The 21,105-nt window shown below is 35.1% G+C and overlaps 1 non-coding gene across 1 annotated transcript; it reads right to left on the bottom strand.

Annotated features, from left to right (window-relative positions):
• Nucleotides 1-2,311: 2,311 nt before the first annotated feature.
• Nucleotides 2,312-2,418, bottom strand: LOC114033231. The gene has a single exon (XR_003567938.1). It is a non-coding gene; the product is annotated as a U6 spliceosomal RNA (small nuclear RNA).
• Between the last annotated feature and the right edge of the window lie 18,687 nt (nt 2,419-21,105).

Here is a 21,105-nt window from a genome sequence, read left to right on the forward strand (position 1 = left end):
CATGTTGAAAAGATTTGTCTTTTAATTTATGTAATCTTGTTATCCTTAGGATCCAACGTGAGAAAAATTCTGTGACCATGTCACTCATCCCCTATTCAAAAATCTTTAGTGGCTCCCAATTACATCTATGGTAATCTCCAAATCCTTCATCTTGACATGTAAAGCCTATTACCACCTGACTCCAGTCTATATTTCTAGATATATTTGAGGCTACTCCTTTTTAACCGGTCTATGTCTAGCCTAACTGTTTCTTCATCTCTGTTTGCCTCTATTTCCTCAACTATAAAATAATAGAACTTACCTCAAAGGGTTGTTGTGAGAATTAAATGAAATAATATTTGTTTTAAAAAAGGTGGTGGGGGGAGCAGCATAGTGCCTGGAACATAGTAGGTGCTACAAAAATGCTTATTCCCTTCTCCTTTGCTATTGCTTCTCTGAACACCATATTCTATCTCTCACTTCTACATCTTTATACGTGTTGTCGCCTATGAATGGAGTCCATTTTCTTCTTAACTCCTTTTCTAAGAATCCTTATATTCTTTCAAGTTCAATTCAGGTGCCAATGCCTTCAAAAAGCTTTTCTTAGATACTTAGTAGCTAATGCTCTTTTACTCCTCAAATTACATTGTATTTAATTTTCCATTTAAATGCCGTATTCCCTCAATGGAATGAAGGGCACTAGTCCTTGAGAGTTTGTGCTGTTTTTCATCTAGCATTTCTACCCCAGTGCTTAGCACAGTACTTCACATATAGTCAGTGCTTAATAAATGCTTGTTAAATCAAAATGAAGTATCAAGGTATAAAAATAAATTCAGGGTGAAATAAAAGCAAACCACACACAGTGCACCATTCCAACATTACAACTGCATCTTTCTTGGAAACTGCAATGTTGAGGCAATGATATACCTGACTGCAATCCAAGTAAAACAACAGAGTCTTATTATTTTTGTGCATGCTGCAGGCTCTTAATACTCAGAAAGTACTAGAGTAAATGTGCAATCAGGTAAGTAAACCCATATTGCATATCTGCAATTCCCATCCAGTAGAAAGAAAATATCATGTTACAAGTCCCTATAATTACATTTAAATGCAATCAAATACAAAGTTTAAGTTCTCAAATCCTTTGAGTTACAGGATCTCATTTTTTATACATTTAAATATGTATTCTAGCTTGGGGGGGAGCTAAAATAATGCTCAAAGTTTAAAAGTAACAAGACCATCCTGCTGTCTATAACTGTCAGCTCCAGACTCTGATCATTTCATAGTGTGGTCTCCACAAGTATCAGGTTATGTAGGCAGGTAATGCAGTCCTAGGCAGAGATGATTTTTTAGAACTTGTATCTGTAGCTAAGAAAAAAAGATCTTTTGGAACCAACTGATGTTTCTTTTGGAGGAAAAAAAAATCCTAGAGTAAACTAAAATTTTAAGTTCCTTTTTAAACCTCTGGATCCTATATCACTAGACTTCAGTATTCTTGGTTGGAATTAGATAAGGTAAAATAAAACTTAACTTTGAATGTGTGCGTAAAAATTCCCTATTGAACAAATGAAGGTGACATTATAGAAAAATGTGAAGGGACAGGAGAAGTGACCCCAAAAATAAGATGAAAAATTTATATGTATATAATGATTTGTTTTACATTATCTGATCCTTATAACCACCCTGTCAGGTACAAGTATTGTCATACCCATTTAACAAATGAAGGCATTGAAGCTCAGAGGGTTTGTGACTTATTAGTAGATCACATTGTAACTGGCAAAGTCAGTACTGGAAATCAGATCTCCTGGCTTCAATTCTAGCACCCTTTGCACTACACTATAAGGATAGAAAATAAACAAGGAAACTTTGTTTGTGCAATAACATTGCTGCTCAAGTATATATTTACCTTATAATTGACCCATACCAGTTCAAAACTTAAGTTAAAGAGCTTTTGTCTGAAAATGGAAATAGCCCCTGGCAGGGTTGAGTTTTTTGGTCAGTCACACTTAAATGTAAATTAAAGGCAACTTTCCTATCCCATTGAAATCACCCAGAATATAGAACAGCTGACTTAGAATCATAAAATCTTAGATTTCTAAATCTGAATCTTGATACTTTTAGTCTCTGTAAGGAGGTAATTATTGCTGGTCTTATAGAATCTTGTTTCTTCATTGCATTGATTAAAGTTCTTAAGTCTTTCAAAGTTGTCTCTACAATGTTGCTATTCGTCTGCTTACTTCCCTCTGCACTAGTTCATATAAGTTTTCCTAGGTTTCTCTCAAACTATTCCTTCTGCTGTTTGTTATGGTACAGTAGTATTCCATTACATTCAAAAATTATGGAACACTTCATAAATTTGCATGTCAGCTTTGTCTAGGGGCCATGCTAATCTTCTCTGTATCATTACAATTTTAGCATGCATGATGATGAAATAAGCATGATTGAATAGTTCTTTGTGGGTTAGTCTGGAAACCTAATCACAATAAGTAATAGTGTTTCCATGAGAAGATGTATTTGGTATTTACAGCAACTTACAAATAAATACTTGAGATATAAAGATTGTCAGTAAATTGGGGACCACCGACGCTTTCCCCAGAGAATCTTATCAGCATCTAAATCAAAGTGGTGACACTAGGAAATGAGATTTGGAATGGGGTGGACAGGAAGACAATCAACTAGTTGGGGCAAGAGAGTTTGGCCAGGGGACAGAATGAGTACACTTTGAACTTTAATAATAGAAATATTTAACGCTATTTGCAAAATTATGTAGTAAACCCTCCTTGACACCAGTATATGCAAATTTGAGAATTTGTGATGAGCAAAAATACTGATTTCCCAAGTATGAAATTATACCCCACACAGCATACAGGTTGAATTTGACAAGTAAAAATCATTTGCAATAAGAGCACAAGAGGTGTTACAATCTTGTGAAAATGACAGGAGCAAGTATTATGCAAGTTTAGTAGAATTTTAGAGCTGGAAGGTCCTCCTATTGAACATCTTTCCCAAACTTTTCATTTTACATGACCTAGGTAGCTAGGTGGCCTAGTAGATAGAATGCTGGACCTGGAGTCAAGAGAATGCTGGACTTGGAGTTAAGAAGATCTGAGTTCAAATTGTTCCTTAGATATTAGCTAGCTTTGTGACTCTGGGCAAGTCACTTAACCTCTGTCTGCTTCAGTTTCCTCACTTGTAAAATGGGGATAATTGAACATGTTTCCCAATGTTGTTGAGATGTTCAAATAAGGTAATATTTGTAAAGTGCTTTGCAAGCATTAAAGTTCCCTATAAACGCTAGCTACTGCACTTGAGGAAATGTAGACCCAAAATGATTTGTCCAAGACCTTAAGAGACAAAGCTGGAACTACAATTAAGAAATGTAAAATCATAGAACTCAGGTCATCTGTCCCCACATTCACTAAACTTTTTACTACTCAATTCTACCTCATAATGTTATTGTTGTGTAATATGTCAAAGAATCATCATAGTTGCCTAGAATCATTAGCATTGAATAGAACCTCAGAAGCCACCTTCAAGTTCTAAAGTAGGGCAACCAACCCTTAATTGAAGGATACTCAACATATAACATGATAATTGAATAACTGTTTGAAGACTTGTAGTAATGGGGAGCTCAGTACCTTGCCAGATAGAGAATTGATGTTTGGGATACCTCTAAGCGCCAGTAAAATTTTCTTTTGATTAAACTGAACTTTAGGTAATACCTCCCCATTAGCCACAGTTCTTTCATTTAGAGTTAAGCAGAACAAATCTGATTCCTGTTCCACACATATCAACTGACAATATGAGTACAGTATCCATATGGTCATTAGGTGCACTTCCAATTTATGGCAGATTTGTGATGAAGTAAGAAACCAGTGGCAGTGAGAACTTATTTGAATAATCCTCTAAATCACTTCCATTTGGTGACCCTGTGACTGGTCCTTTCAGGCAAAAAAATAAAACAGACCAATGACATTTCTCATATGACTTGCAAGTTTAAAATCTGTATTCATGTAGGCTGGTTTTGCCATTGCTGTGCACACTTGCATAAAGAAAACATTGTTCTTTACCCATTGTAAGAATTTGTCTGTATGTGTCTGTGGGTGTATTTTTTTTCCAGAGTAGATTCTTTATACATTTATCTGCTTCTTTTCAATAGATATCCCAAGTTTTTTTTTTTTTTCAATCTCATTTCAAATATTTCTTTGTCCTTTTGAGATTGGCTAAGATCTTTCTTTGAAGTAAGTTAAGATCTTAACCTTTACCAAATATTACATTATATTATTACACTATAGTCACTAATACAAATATTACATGGTGCTATTACAAGTGCAAAGACATAATCCTCGTCTTCATGAAGTGGCACACTCATAAGTGAAAGAATCACATATTGGAAAGAACATGGACTACAAATCAAGCCACAAGGGAAGAGATCCTGGCTGGGCTACTGTGTCAATGTGAGCACCTTTTGCTTGACAACCTGGGACATGTATTTGAATATCTGCATGAATCCAGCCTCAGAGACTAACTAACCATCTAATATTGAGGAAATCACCTAAACTCAGTCTCAGTTTCTTCCTCTATAAAATAGGGATAATAGTAGCACCTACCTCAGAAGGTTGTTAGAATCAAATGTAATAATATACAAAAAGTGCTTTGCAAACATTAAAGTGCTACATAAATTTGGCTATTATTGTTGTGTTGCAGGCTATTATTATTTTGCCTCACTGGTCTGTCCTAGTTTCTCATCTGAAAAATGAAGAGTTGAATTAAATGACATGTTATCCCTTTAAGCTCAAAATGTGTGATCATATGAAGTAGGATGTATTGGAAAGTATGCTAGATATGGAGTCAGGACACATGGGTTTTAGTTCTGGCACTACCTACCATCTACTCACTGTGTGACTTTAAGTGAATCTTTTTACCTCTCTTTGCATCAGTTTCCTTATCACTAGAACAGGAGCATTGGGATGTTTCCTCCCAGCTCTAATTAACTTTATTGAAGAAAAGCCAAAATTGGAATAGGTTTGAAATACTGAAGCCATTTTTATTGGTATGCTCATTGGTCAGAGGTCAGCTGAAATCAATCCAGAGGTGCTGGCAATTTTCCACTTACTAGGAAGAGAGAGAGTTTTTATTTTTACTTTGGTAATAGAGGTAGTGGTTGCAGGCTTTTAAATTTTTAATTATTATTATTATTTTGTTTAACCAGACCTATTATTTCTTCTATTTAGGGAGATCTCAGTGAAGAATTTCCTATGTCAATGCGCATTGGCTCCTTCCTGCTCTGTGACATTTTGTCTTATGGAGTTGCCTGAGCCACTGGTAACTATCCAGGATCAAATGACCAGTATACTATCAGAGGGCTGGAACGAAGGGCTTCCTGACCCCAGGACTGGCTTTCTATCTACTAAGCTACACTGACCCTTCGTGAGAGGAGTGAAAAAGAGCTAGGTTTATCTTTACAAGACTACCATCTCTTCCATCCATAACCAATCACAATTCAACTACCTTTCCAAGATTAAAGGTTTTGAAGATTCAAGTAATAATAACAATAACAATAATATATATTTTAATGTCTTTATTGTGTAGAAAGGAAAAACCATTCCTTTCTCATATAGTCATTTATTGCTATTGATATGTTATTGTTTGTTGTCATCGTTGTTGAAACCTCCTGGAGTCCAGGGTCTGACAGTGGTTAATACTGATGTAAAGGAATTCTGGACACATAAACTATTAGCAATTCTGCCTGGGAACTGTCAATTAGCTACAGTTCTCTCCCAATTATGTTTCTATGCTTCCTACTACTAATATAATTTAATAGACACATAAAGTACAGCAGGGTTTCATTTGGAGTCCAATTTTAAGAATTACTGACTATTGTACTTTTTTTTCTTGCATTTGACATTTTACCAAGGAAGGAAAAGGGGGAAAATAATTATGTAATTTTCAAGCCCTAAGGAACAAATTCAGTTATAGTTTAGCCATACATACATGACTCCCTTAGCTTCAGTAATTCACATTGCCTAGGATAAAATTTCCACCATGGGGTATGCCTTTAACTATATTCGAAGTTGGTGGGGATTTTAGGAATGTCTCTAGACACAACTTGACCCACTACTTCTGATCAGCTGCTACCATAATCATGTAAAACAACAACAAATATGACCACTAGGAAAGCCAAGCAAATGCTAGTTATATTTATTCAAGCAAAAATAGCAAGTGAGACAAAGAACATAGAAAGATATCCCTTTATTATCTCTGCCATTCAGGGAACATGAGAATAATTGGCATACTCATTTGTTGTAAATGATCATATCAAATACAATGGACAGCACACCATTCTAACACAGATCTATTCCAGGCAGCATTTTTAAGAAAAATGTTTTGTGTAGATGTAGCCTAAGTAATGTCAATTGTCTAACCTCTAACCATTCTGAGCCTCTCATAAAACCTTTTTCTACACTTTTCATTACATTTCTAAAGGTCTGAGTAATCTGAATATCTGGTAGGAAAAAGTCATAAGAATTCCTTTCCTCTTCCTCTACCTTACAAATTTATAGATCACAGAATGTTTTAGGCAAAAGAGGCCTTAGAGATCATCTAGTTGAAACCCCTTATTGAATGTGATCAGAGTGGATTAGACAATGCTTGAAGCACTGACAGTATTCTTTTCTCAGTTTCTGCACAAATGACTACATCTAAGTTTGGGGTAATGCTGCTTCTGGCCATGATGACTCAGGGTTTGGTACTGTGTGATGACAAAAGTCTTCTAAATTTCAGTGGAGACTGAAGAATTGATGACTCAAGAGTTGCTGAGATGGAATGGAGTGTACATGTGAAAGGGCTGACCTGCCCTTCTTTTATTCTACCCCTGGGCTTTGAAGAAGGAGAGCTGCATTGAGTTGCTTCTTATGAGTTGGATAGAGAAAAAGGTGTTTGCCTGGTCTTTCAGCTGGCTGAATGATTGCTTCAAACATATATCTTCTCTAGGGTAAACCTACTGGGATAGATTCATCTCTCTTTTGTGTTTCCTTCCTTGAATAAGCAATCAACAATCTCAGGAGGAATGTGCCCAGTTAACAACAGTGTGAGTTCAGAAGAGACAGAGATCCTAATTGTGATCAAACACCATCACAGTGGTCATCAAAGTAATAGTGGCCAATGGCAGTAGAAGCATCAGCAAATAGATGTGGAAAGGTTACTGAGGATGGTTATTACTTCAGAAATCATGACATAGAGAAGTGACAAATGAGAACTAAGTAGTCAGGCAATAAGCATTTGTTAAATGCTTACTTTGTGCCAGTGAGATATAAAGAAAGGCATCAACACAGTCTGTAAACTCTTGGAACTCATATTATAATTAGAGAGAGAATGTGCAGAATCTACATACATACAAGATATATACTGAGTAAATAGGTAATAATCTCACAGAGAAGGCACTGGGTCTTAGGGGGAAGAGGAAAAGACTGGGAAAGATCTCTTGCAGAAGTTGAAATTTGGGGTGAGTCATGAAGAAAGCTAGTGAAACCTGGGAATCCAGAGGCAGAAGGAAAGTATTCCAAGAATGGAGGACTGCAGTAAAAAGGCGCAAAGTTAGGAGATGGAGTATCCTGTGCAAAGAACAATAAGACCAGTGTCACTGGATCACGTAGCATGTAGAGAGGAATAAAGTATAAGAAGGATTTTATATTTGATCCCAAAGGTAATACAGAGTCATGCAGTTTATTGAGTAGAGGCGTTACAAGGTCAGACCTTGCTTTAGGAAGATCACCTTGGCAGCTGAATAGAGGGTGGAATGGAGTAGGGAAAGACTTGAAACAGGAAGACCAACCAGTAGGCTACCGCAATAATCCAGGTGTGAGGTGATGAGGGTTTGCAACAGGGTGGTGGAGAATGAGAGGAGTGAAAGGGACAAGTACAAGAGATGCTACAAAAGTAGAAACAAAAGATATATGGATGCTGTGCCCAGCAAAGCTACATCTAAGTAGAACTTCATGCATATTCTACAATGGAAATGGAGAATTTCCAGGGCCAGGGGTCAAGAAGTGCCCCTTTGTTGTATGTTCCATGTGTGTGTGTGTGTAACTACCACTATACTTTAATTAACCCCACTTTCCCTAGGAACATTGTGTGTACAAGATGAAAGTGGCCCCCTTTTGGGAGGAGAATGTTTAGTACTGACTGCTCTTGCTGTATCAGCTTAGTAAGTACACTTTCTAAAAGCTACCCGAAGTCTGGCTGACTGATTATCAATGGGAAACACACCAGTTTGGACTTTTGAATGACAGTACTAGAAATCCAGCTACGTAGAGTGACCACTGAAACCCTTAGAATAAGAGTAGCAGCTACCTTTGGGACCTGACCTGTGAGTGTGAGCTCACAGTAGGGGAATGAGGAGGGGGGAAAGGGTTGTTGCTGTGTATAGATAAAGGCATAGAGTATCAAGGAATAAATGCTTAATCTAGAAGGAGGACTTGGGTTGCCTGTGTCTTAATTTTTTCATCTTTAAAATGAAGGAATTGGACTGGATAATCTCTAAGGTCATTTCTAGCTCTAAATCTATGATCTAAGTAACTTCTCTAAAGTGACTGCTCAGGGATTAGAAACCAAATGTTTTCATTCCTAATACAATGTTCTTTCTCTACTATAAGGTAGCGTGTTATAGAGGAGAAAGAAATGGAAAATGTCAAGTGAATTCAACTAGTTTACTCAGATAAGGAAAAGGGCAACAATTAGATAGATATCTTTAATATTTCTGCATCCCCATGCAAATAAAATAATCCCATGTGATTTATCCAAATGTTCCAATTGAGAGTTACAGAATCATAGATTTCAGACTGTAGATGACTTTGAAGGCCATCAAATACAATCTCCTCATTTTATAGATTAAAAAACTAATATATAGAGGGTTTAAATGAGTCGTATTGACTGACCGATCTGAGCTCAGATCTTTTAGACTCCAAGTTTAGTATTGTATCCACCTAGCTTCCAGATCAAATCTTCTTTCCCCATTAGATTTAAATTATGAGATTACCTGAAAAACTGTTTTGAAAAGACATAAAATAGGAAATCAGAGTACCAGAGTTCTAGTTTCAATTCTGCCAAGAAATAGCTGTGTGACTTTGGACAGGACACTTTATTGTTTTGAACTTCTGATTTCTAATTAGTAAAATGAAGAGTTTTAACTAGAAGATCTCTCAGGTACCTTTCAGCCCAGACATTTTATGAGCCTATGCTTTTACTTTCTACTGGCCATCTTTCATCTTTCTTCTTAATCTGTTTTAATCTCCTCTCTCAAGGAAGGCAATGTAATTACTCTAATTCTTCACCATTCTGGTTTCCTCCATCAGCCATCTGGTCATTGTCGTCATCATTATGATCATGATCATAATCTTCTTCTTCTTTTTCCTCCTCCTCCTCCTTCAAATGATAATGATACTTCAAAGTTTATAAAACATTTAAAGTATGCAATATCATTCTATCTTCACAAGAAAGCTTTATGGTTAAAACTATAGACATTTTTATCTCCATTTGACAGATGATGAAACTGAGGCTTAAATAATTAAGTGACTTGCTTGGTTTCCTAGCTTAGTAAATAACAGAGTCAGGTTTTGATCTTATGATTCCTGCCACTTAAATCCAGTCCTCTTCTCATACATTACCTTCTTCTAGGAGCAAGGAAAGGGACCAATATTATTCATTTTTCCAGAAATTCATAGCTTAAGGATTTGATTTGTACCAAGAATGTAAAATGAATTCCTTAAGATCTTACTGCAAGAAAGTGGCAAACCATACAATGCAATCCAAAACCCAACATTTCATTCCAGGGGTATTCTATCTAAAGAAATGGTAGGTGTCCATAGATTTTCTTAGTGTTAGAAATAGCAATACTTTCTCTATGGAACCTCCATCTGGATAAGATATAAACATTTCAAATTCACCATGTCTAAAACAGAACTCATTTTTAACTCACCCCACATTTCTAGTAAGTTGCCAAGCATTATTGATTTTACTTCCAGAATATCTCTGACATTTTCTCTCTTCTCCAATCACATAGGCTTGGGCCTTATTTAACTTCACCTGGACTATTGTAATAGTGCGTTAATTGGTCTCACTGCCTTCATCCTCTCTCCTCTCTCAGACATCTACCACACAGCTGCCAAATGGATATTCTTAAAACATAGATCTGAGTATGTCACTCTGCTGCACAAGAAGCCCAAGCACTAATATGATAAAACACAAACTCTCCCTCCACAAAAAGATGTATTTAAAATGAAAATTTATAGGTGTGTGTTGACAAGTATAAAACATGATATACAGTAACCCATAGTAATTCCAATTGTAGTGTGTGGCTGTTGGGGGTGGGAGAAGTTGAGGAGAAGAGGAAGGTCTAAAAACTCATGGGAAACTTGTGAAACTATTGAAGAGATATTTCCCTTTCACCTCTGACCTGCACTGTTGGTGAAGCTCACAAGGAGCCTGGCTTGGGCTTTCTTAGATCTCTTATCTCCTCTGTGAAGTTGTTGCAGAGATCACCTGCTAAGAACCAGCACCCAGGAGCTCCTGACCTCTTGAACCCACTAAGTGAAAGCCAAGGCTCAAAACAACCACATCAGAATTGCTCTTTGGTCACCTGCACCCAGAGAAAGAAAGACAATAATGAGGCATCCACGGTTTGGATGTCTAGGCTCAGACACCTTTATGCAAGCATCTCTTCTCACTCCCATTTGTGTGTAACCCTAGGAGCTGACTGCTAGGGAATGAGGAGAAAGGATAACTCCTCATCTCTCACTCACAGCGTTCCGACATACTCAAAAGAGTTGAAGAGAGTCTCTGTTTGGCTTTTAAAGACTAACATAATCTAATTCCTGCCAACCTTTTTTCCTGCAGCTTATTCAACATATGCTATGTTACAACCAAACTAGCCAGCTTGTTATTTCCTGTACTGTACTCAGTGTTCCATCTTCGTACATGCTATCCCTCAAGCCTGGAATGTACTCCCTCCTCACCTCTGTCTTGAGAAATATCTCCTTGCTGTGCTGTTTCTGTTGTTGTTGTTGTTGTTTAGTCGTTTCAGTCATGTCTGATGCTTTGCGACTCCCTTTGGGATTTTCTTGGCAAAGATACTGAAGTGGTTAGCCATTTCCTTTTCCAGCTCATTTTGCAGATAAGAAACTGAGGCAAACAATGTTAAGAGACCTGCCCAGGGTCACATAGCTAGCAAGTATCTGAAGCTGGATTTGAACTCAGGTCTTCTCAACTCCATCCACTGTGCCACCTAACTGCCCTGAGGAATATCTAGTTTTCATTAAAGCTAAGCTCAAGTGCTAACTTGTGCCAGAAAGCATCCTAGGATCTGCTAGACCACCTCTACTTTTCACTAAATTGGTTTGTATCTATGTTGTATGTGTTGTATTTATTCATCTGTATTCCTGTTCTGCTCTCAGCCTCAATAAAATGTAAACTTCTTTGAGGGAAGGGGCTTTTTCATTGATTGTAAGTGCCATGTCTAGCAAAGATTTCTGGCATGTAGCAGATACGTATTAAATGCTTGTTATATGAATTAATGGGCAAAAACTTGAACTTAAAACTGAAAAAGTTTTTTGTGGGATATACATTTCACAAATTTACATAACAATTTGAAATATAGATCAATTTCTACTAATTAAAATGAAATCTTTGGTCATAGATTATGTTTTTTCTACTTTCACCAGAATTAGTAAAGACCAGATTTTCTTTTCAGGCCTCTCCAAATAAAACTTGAACTAAGGAAATGACAGCATGGTATAATAGGTAGAGCACCGGGCTTAGATTAAGAAAAACCTAGACCTTAGAGGAAAAAAATCTTGCGATAGATACTTATCAGCTCTGTATCTCTAAGTTACTTAACCTCTATAATCATCCTGTGGAAGCAGATCCCTCAGTTAACAAAATCACGAATCCTTTCTATACTCTGATACAGTCCAAAGAATATTACATGCTCCTTGTTTTCTCTATATATTCTTATCAGATTTTTCCGTTTTTGTTTTGCCTCATCATTGAGTGATTTGTTACTTGAGAGATTTGGTCTTGCTTCTTTTGTCTCTAAATTGTTGGCACATCACGCTTCACTTTGTCTAGAATGTTGTCTAGAATGATGACTTCCTGGAAACTTATTGTCTAAAACAATGATTAAATTTCTTTCAAATTAAAAAAATATATACATCTCACACCGAATGTTTTTAAGGTACTTCAGAGAATATAATTATTCAACAACAACAAAAAAAAAGTAAAATCCACTGACCTCAGGATTAAAAAAAAAAAACATCTTTTCTTCTTGAAAGAGCATGTAGTCAATCATTCAATTTGTTAAATGCCCACAGGATGCCTGGAACTTTTATAAACGTTAATAGATGACGCATCCCTATCCTCAAATATGAGCAGGACTCACATATTTGGAATGTAGTGTACTTGGCAATTTACATCAAACATTCCACTCTGGGGAAATCAGAATAGCCTGACAATTTTGAAATTAATACTAAATCTGAAAAACTGGATGTTATAACTAGGAATATCCTGAAAAATATTAATAATATGTCTACTTGTCCTTAAAATGACTACATTGGTTTTCATCTTCCCTTTTCTTTAGATTCAACATTCTTTGTAAAAATCTCTCTTAATGCCATAGCCTTGACCTTTAATCAAGAATTCATTCTTATAGTCATTTTTAACATAACCATTATCCTATTTTTGAAGGCAAAAATACTTCAATGGTTAATATACTTAAATCTAATTGGTACTGATAAACTGATAGATTCAATCATTCCTTGAAACATTTATTAGGCACCTACTATGTGTAAGGACTTATGTTGGGTACTAAGGATGAAGGCAAGGCAAGAAGAATTTACTAAGCATTTACTATATGCCAGACACCATGCTAAGTGCTGGGGATGCAAATGCAAGCAAATGAAAGACAGTCCCTTCCCCCAAGCACCTTACATCCTAATGAGAGAAGACAACACACAAAAGAAAGCTTAAAATCAGGGAAAGAAATGGGGAGAAGTTGCCAGTGCACGGGGATGTCAATGAGAATATAGTGTCACAGTCCAGAAAGTCAGAAGCAGAACAGGGAGAGAGATTTGGAACTCAAAATCTTGTGGAAGTGAATGTTGAAAACTAAACATGAATAAATTAATTAATTAAAAAAAGGAACTATCAGGGAAAACTGCCCTAAGATTATACAACCAGAGGGTAAAAGAGAAATTGAAAGAATTGACCAATTACCTCCTAAAAGAGATCCCAAAATTAAAACTTCCAGGAATATTATATTCAAATTCCAGAGTTCCCAAGTAAAGGAGAAAATATTGCAAGCAGCCAAAAACAATTCAAGTATAGTGGAGCCACAGTCAGAGTAACAAGATTTATCAGCTTCTACATTAATGGATCGGAGGCCTTAGAATGTGATATTACAGAAGTCAAAGGAGCTAGGTTTAAAACGAAGAATCATCTGCCCAGCAAAACTGAGTATAATCCTTCGGGGAAAAAATGGATATTAAATGAGATAGAGGACTTTCAAGCATTCTTGATGAAAAGACTAGAACTGAATAGAAAATTTTTATTTTCAAATACAAGACTCAAGAGAAGCATAAAAAGGGTTAATAAAGTCCACTGGCAAGACAAAAATCAGGACAACTGGCAATGGCGTGGGATGCAGTGGATGATGTTGACATCTTCAATGTCTGACCAAGCTCTAAACACTCCACAGAGCCTGCTTCGACCTCCTTCACACCCACTGGAACAAATTTATCTCATCCATCCATTCCTCTGAGGGAAGTTTTCATACTCGTGGGGTAGACATCCCCTTAACTCACTGACAGTTTTCAAGCCTGTCAGTTAACCCTCAACCTCATTTAACCCATCTATTGAGACGGTTTACCATGGGTGGCTACTGTACATGCTACAGCTTCTGGGAGCCACAGGTGAGAGATGGATGATAAGTGGGCACCAAATATGTATGAGCAGACCTGAAAAGTGCTCAGCAGCCCTCACACCAGAGGTCCTGGTCCTCCCTAAATGCCCCATACATCTCATTGCCTGACTACCCTGATTATCAAACACCACATTCTCCTCTATGATAACCAGACTGGCTCAGATGGACGGACCCTGTGTAGTTTTCAATGGCCCCTTTCAATGTTCCCCTTCATTTTAATTCATTATTAAGAAGTGACTACATAGTGCAACGCTCTGGTCTGAACTATGTCAAGGTGGCTTAAATATGCACAGCAGAGATTTCAGGGATCTGTTAATTTGGATTGATAAAATATATATGTACATACACATATGCACATGCATATATATGTACATATATATGTATTTCAATGTAATTGGTTTCTTTTGTAATCTTATGTATTATATTTTATGCATTTTACAACCTTATTCTGAAAAGACATTCATAAACTTCATCTGACTGCCAAAGGGGTCCATGACACAGAAAAGTTAAGGAAACCCTGATGTACAGTGAAGGAATTATTGGTATTCAAACTTCAAAGCATACATCAACCCAGCAGATGATAATATACAAATTAAGTGGCTCTTATGCTAGGATAATGCTGAAGCAAACAAGGGAGCTGGCTTAGAATTATCAAACAAATGGGACCACAGCAAGTGAGAGAACTTCACTCCAAGTCCAGGCTACACTGTGGATGCTGACATAGCTGACCCTGCTCTGTTCCTACCCTGGCACATTCCCAGAGTTATCCCCATGGCATTTTGCCTTAAATAAACTTTGAACTAAAGTTACAAGGCCCTAATATACTTTTTTAAAAATCCAATCCCACACAGTGCTATATTATGTACTGAGGAATATAATACTAGATAAACATCAAATTTATACATAATGTATAACGTGCCAATCCCTCATCATCTGACCTGTGGTTGAAGATACACCTTCCTTCTTTCTTTCTTTCTTTCTTTCTTTCTTTCTTTCTTTCTTTCTGCAAGGCAATTGGAGTTAAGTGACTTAACATAGCTAGTAAGTGTCAAGTATATGGTCTGAGATCGGATTTGAACTCAGGTCTTCCTAACTCCAGGGCCAATGTTCTATCCACTGCACCACCTAACTGCCCCAACCTTTTTCCTTTAAAAAAATAGATTTTAATTCTTATCTTGTATTTTTAGGAAATCACTAGGTTTCCTTTTGAATTTGTCTCTTATAAAATAATTTTTAAGAAAAAATGAGAAAAATAATCTATGAGATTGATCAATACTTTAAAAATCTGACATACTAGGCTTTTAATCATATTTGATAGTACTAAACTTGCTGCATGAAGATTTTCAACATAATTCCTGATGAAGTCAAAGTCATTCACTGGTAAAATGCAAAAAAAAATCATTAATATGAATAAAGGCTTATAAACTAGAATAGGTAATTACTCCTCAAATCATTAAAGTCTTCTCTGCCAGGGGACTTTTCCTTCTTCTGGCCTTCTACACTATTTATTGTCTTATAATACTCCATGGACCATAGTCAGTTACTTGTGGTACTGTTATTTGTCTTTGATTGAGTCTCTATCTTTTCTTTCCCTTCTAGATTGTATGTTTCATAAAGTCAAGGACTATGTCATATTTCCCTCTATCCACCATTGCACCTGGCTTTACACTTAGTAGATATTCAATTAATGTCCAATGATTGATGGGTCATAAAAAAAAACCCTGAGCCTCAAAAGGTGCATAAATATTTGACAGACTAAGACTGGAGGAAAGGAAATTCAGGTGGTTGGAAGAGCACATGCAAAGTCATTCTGGCAAAGAAAAAAAAATATGGGGCATCTTCCAGAAATGTCAAATCAATTTGACTAGAAGCAGGGGTGGGGAACTTGCAGCTTGGAGGCCACATGTGGACTTCTAGGTCTTTGGGTGCAGCCTTTTGACTGAGTCCAAGTTTTACAGAATAAATCATTTTATTAAGGAGATTTATTCTGTGAAGTTTGGATTCACTCAAAGGATCACACTTAAAGACCTACAGGGCCACATGTAGCCTCGAGGCCACAGGTTCCCCATCCCTGAATTTAAAGAATATAGAGGTGCAGCACAGTGTTGTGGATGGAGTACTGAATCTGAAATCAGGAAGAACTGCATTTAAATTCCACCTCTGACACTTCTAAGCTCAGGGAACATAAATAAATCATATATCCTTTAGGAGCCTCAGTTTCCTAATCTGTAAAATGAGAATAAAACTTGTAGTCCTGGCTCATGAGATTGCTCTCAGTCTCAAATAAGTTAATGTACTTTAGATCTTTGAAGTGATTTGCAAAATGTAAAGTGATATATAACTCCCAGTTATTATTAAAAAGAGTGGAAAAGTAGATTGGGGCCAGAGTATGGTGTATCTTGAATGACAAGCTAAGGAGTTTTCACTTCATTCACAGGATAGGCAATTTGGAGCCATTCAAAGTTACTGAATAGGAGAGTGGCATCATCAGAATTATGCATATGACTATCACATAGATTTATGAGCATTTGATATATTACATAGAACTAAAATAATGTTGGATTAAGTAATTAAATATGTATCACTATTAACCTTATGTGTTTTAATCTAATAATCCCTTTTCTAGAGATACTATAACCAAGTTTCATAGCCTATGTAACACTTCCTATCCCAAAGTCCCCAAAAGACATAATTGTAGTAAGGTTTTAGGGCTAGCAGGTTCTCTAATAATCCATTGCACTGGAAGAAGCTAAACTGAAAACTATCTGACTATGTAAGGCAGATTTGGAGCTGATATTTCAGACAGAGAACAAACCTTTGGTCCTAATTGTGTGTGGCAAATAGTAATACATTTTGGAAGAAATTAAGGCTCCTGTAATATGATACTTCTGAAAATGTTCACACTTTGTAAAAAGTCCATTTGTCCCCCAACACTACTTATAATATGTAATCTCAGCTCCATCCGGCATTAGTTATATAGGTAAAATTCCCACTAACATAAATACATTTATGTCATGCCCACTGATCCTTTAAAATGTGTTCACTGACTTCATCTTTGGATATTAAGAACAAAAGCATCTTTATTTTATTAGAAAAAAAGCCTGGCAAAAACAGGATAAAACAAAGAATCACAAAGTAATGAATGAAGGGATAAAAGGCATGACAAACTACTTACAGGAAACTGAGAGAAAGAGAGAGAGAGACAGACAGTCAGTCAGAGACAGAGAGAGAGACAGACAGAGACAGACAGAGAATGACAGAAAGACAGAGAGCCCGAGACAGAGAGACAGAGACAGAGTGATACAGAGAAACAGAATGACAAAGACAGACAGACACTAGGCTTAAGTGTCTATTGCCTGATGATTCCTGTTATCTGACTGGTGGGGTTTAGAGATGGAAGAGATCTTTGACATCATCTTGTCCAACTCTCTCATTTAATAAACGAGGAAATTGAGCCCCAGAGAGAAGTGTCTTGCTCAAGATTATACAAGTGCTAAGTAAAAAGCCAAGATTTAAACCCAGGTCTTCTGACTCCAAATCAAATGCACCTTTCATTACACTATACTGCTAAAACTAGGTGCTGATCTGCAGAAGTGCTACTATAGTTTGGTACTATACATTGCTATGCTATATGTCTTCTTCACAATGAAATCTTCTACAAACCATTTGAACTTCTCTGTGAATAATGATCAAAATCCCTTTCATAAACTGTACAATTCAACAAATATTTGTTAATCAGCTCTGCACAAGTGGCACTAAGACAAAAATGAAAAAAAAGCCCTCAAGCAGCTTACATCCTACTGGTCAGATAAACTTGATCAGGTAGACTTTCTTTTTAAAACTTTTAAAAGTAAATATTGTTTTCACATCCCAATATTTCTCTCAAATGTCCTTTATAATAAAGAATTATAATTAAGCAAAACAATAAAAAAATTCCAACAAATTTGCAATGTAGTGCTTCATTGTGCCTATAGACCACCAGTTCTCTGCTTTACTGTCAGTCCTCTAAAATCAAGGTTGGTTGAGTCATTGATAAGAGTAGCTGATTTAACTTTGTTTTCCTTCACATTATTATGGTGATTATATAGATTGTTTTCTTGGTTCTGTTTGCTTCACACTGCATCAGTGAAATCAAGTTTTCCTAAGTTTCTCTGACTTCTTCATATTACTCATTTCTTATGGTGCAATATATTTGTTCAGCCATTTTATAATTGATGAGCAACAACCTTAAAAAATGCTGCCTCAAAAAGTGATGCTATTAAATCTTTTTGTATACATGAGATCTTTTTTTATTAACTTTATGGTGTCTATTTCTAATAAAACTGCTATGGAAAACTACTACAGAATTAAATGTTACATGCAGTTTAGTTACTCTCTCTTTTAGCTTCAAATTGTTTCCCTGAATGGTTACATAAATTTATAACTATAGGAACACTTTATTAGTGAATGTGTTCACTACTATATCTGATATTTTCTTTTCTTTTCTTTTCTTTTTTTGATCTTCTCAATCTGTTGAGCATAAAGTAAAACCTGAGTTGTTTGATTTTTCTCTTATGATTTGGATGGGTCTTTTACATAATTGTTGATAGTTTACATTTGTTCTTTTGAATACTACCAGTTCACATCATATAACCATTTATTAAGAATTATTCCAACACCTATATGTTTGCTTTAATTATTCAAATATCATATTTGTCAGACTTTTATCAGAAAGTGAATGCAAAGATTTTTCCCAATCAACTTCTTTTCTTATTCTAGTTACATTTATTTTGTTCATGCAAAAAGTTTTTTTTTGTTTTTAACCGAAGTTGTATATTTGTTTAAGAATTACCTCCAAACCATATATCTGAAAACTGTTACCTTCCTTTCTTCTTTCATTTAAAAAATTTAACTTTTTTACATTAATCTCATGTATACTTGGAATTCAAATTTTGGTATGTAGTATCAGTTGCTGGTCATAACCTAGTGTCTGCCAAACTTCTTTCCATGTTTCTCAGCAATTGTAATCTAACAGGGATTCTATATATACAAGTACTTTTTTCTTTAGTTTCCTTGAACATTAGGTTATTATGTTTGCTGTCTTCTGGGTCTTGTTTACCTAATCTGTTAAAACAATTGATTTTTCTATTATTTGATCAGTACTAAATATGCTTGATGATTACTGCTTAACAATATAAATTAAATATGGTAATACTAAATCTCTTTCATATCTCCTTTTAAAAATAATTTCTCTGGAGATTTTTGATCTTTGACTGCTTCAGATAAATATTTTTATGTGTTTGTTTTGTCTAGTTCCATAAACCCTGATAGTTTGGAATGATGCTAAATCAGTAAACTAATTTAGGTATTACCATGATTTGTATTTACTAGACAGCCCATTCATAAGCAATTACTATTTTACCAGTTATTTAAGTGTTATTTCTATAAAGAGCACTGTCTAACTGAACTCATAAAAGTCCTCAGGATGTCTTAGTATGTTAAGACTCAGAAATTTTGGCATTTTGTAGACATATGGAATGGAATTTTCTTTTCTATTTCTTCCTGCTGGTTTTTGTTTGCAATATATAGAAAGTCTGATAATTTTATGGATTTGTTTCTTATATTGCTGGTTTATAGAAGCCATTAATTGCTATGTCAATTTTTTCATTAAATCTCTGAATATTTCAGTAAACTATCATGGCATGTCAACAGAGATGATTGTGATTGTATATTTAGATTGTGATCTATATTTAGTTCCTCCATTTCTTGTCCTCTTATTACTATAGCCCATATGTCTAGAAGACATATAAAACAATAGTGGTGGCAATAAATATCCTTGATTTTCACCTTAATGGAAAGCCTTCTAGTGTTTATTCCAAATAATGCTTGCTCTTCATTCTAAATAAAATCTGTTTTATCATTTTGAGTTCCACTTATTTCTACACCCTTTGCTATTTTAATACAAATGATAGGCATTTGTTGGTTTTTCTTCAGGTAGAGTATTATTATTATTTATAGTTTTTGTAATATTGGAACACCTCTGCATTCCTGGCATAAATCCCTACTTGGTCATAGTGAAAAACAATATTTTAAATATATTGTTATAACTTCTTTACTAACATTTTATTCAATACTTTGCATAAATATTCATTAGTACTATTGAGCAACAGTTTTCTTTCTCTACTTTATCTCTATATTCTTTGGTTTCTGGATTATGTTGATCATATAGAAGAAATCAGATAAGATTCCTTTTGTATATACTGTGAAACAATTTGTGTATATAGATATTGGCTGTTATAATAAATATTTGATAAATTAACAAAAAGGAAAATCTTGGCCCAAGTTTTTGTGACTCATTTAATTTATATTTCTGAAATATAGTTTTTAATATTAATTATTTTGCCCTATTAATCTTGGTGTTTTATATTTTTGCAAATAAGGATTAAAAAGAAATTCATTTGTTGCTTTAATTTTTTTACATAGTTTCCAGTAATTCACTTTCTTTCATTTTGACAATTTGATTTTACTTCTTTTTTAAAATCAAATTTATTAATGGTTTTCCTATATTACTAATCATTTTTAATGTCTGTTTTATCTTATCAATAGTCTTTGTTTTCAATGTAGTCTGTTCTTTGTTTTTTCCATTTTCTTTTTTGTGTTTGTTTAGAAGTTAAAGTGTTGATTTTGTTTTTTTAAATTATATGCACAGTACTTTGATTTTTGCCCTTCCTTTTATCTCTTTTCTTAATGTATTTAGAGATGCAAAATTTCCTCCTATTATTGCTTTGGCTATATGTCATAAGTTCTGGTATGTTGTTCTGGTATGTTGTCTTATTGTTTCCATTTTCTTTGTCCCAATGATTTTTTAGGATTAAACTATAAAGACATTTATGAGTTTCATTTAGTTTATGATTCTTTCCTCAAATTTCCTTACTAATGATCATTTCATTACATTATGGTCAATAAAAGAGATGTTAATTATTTCTGACATACTGCACTATTAATAAATTATTATTTTTAAGATACATGGTTATTTGTAAGATACAATGCAAAACTGCACAGTATGTATAATCTTTACAATTATCATTTCATAATTGCCAAAGTCCTATTACATCTAATATTTCTAGTATTTCTAATGTTTTGTTCTATTTAGATCCTTAACATCCTTACAATTT

This window comes from Vombatus ursinus, unplaced genomic scaffold, assembly GCF_900497805.2.
Source record: "Vombatus ursinus unplaced genomic scaffold, bare-nosed wombat genome assembly UNPS02006779.1, whole genome shotgun sequence".
NCBI classification, from domain to species: Eukaryota; Metazoa; Chordata; class Mammalia; order Diprotodontia; family Vombatidae; genus Vombatus; species Vombatus ursinus.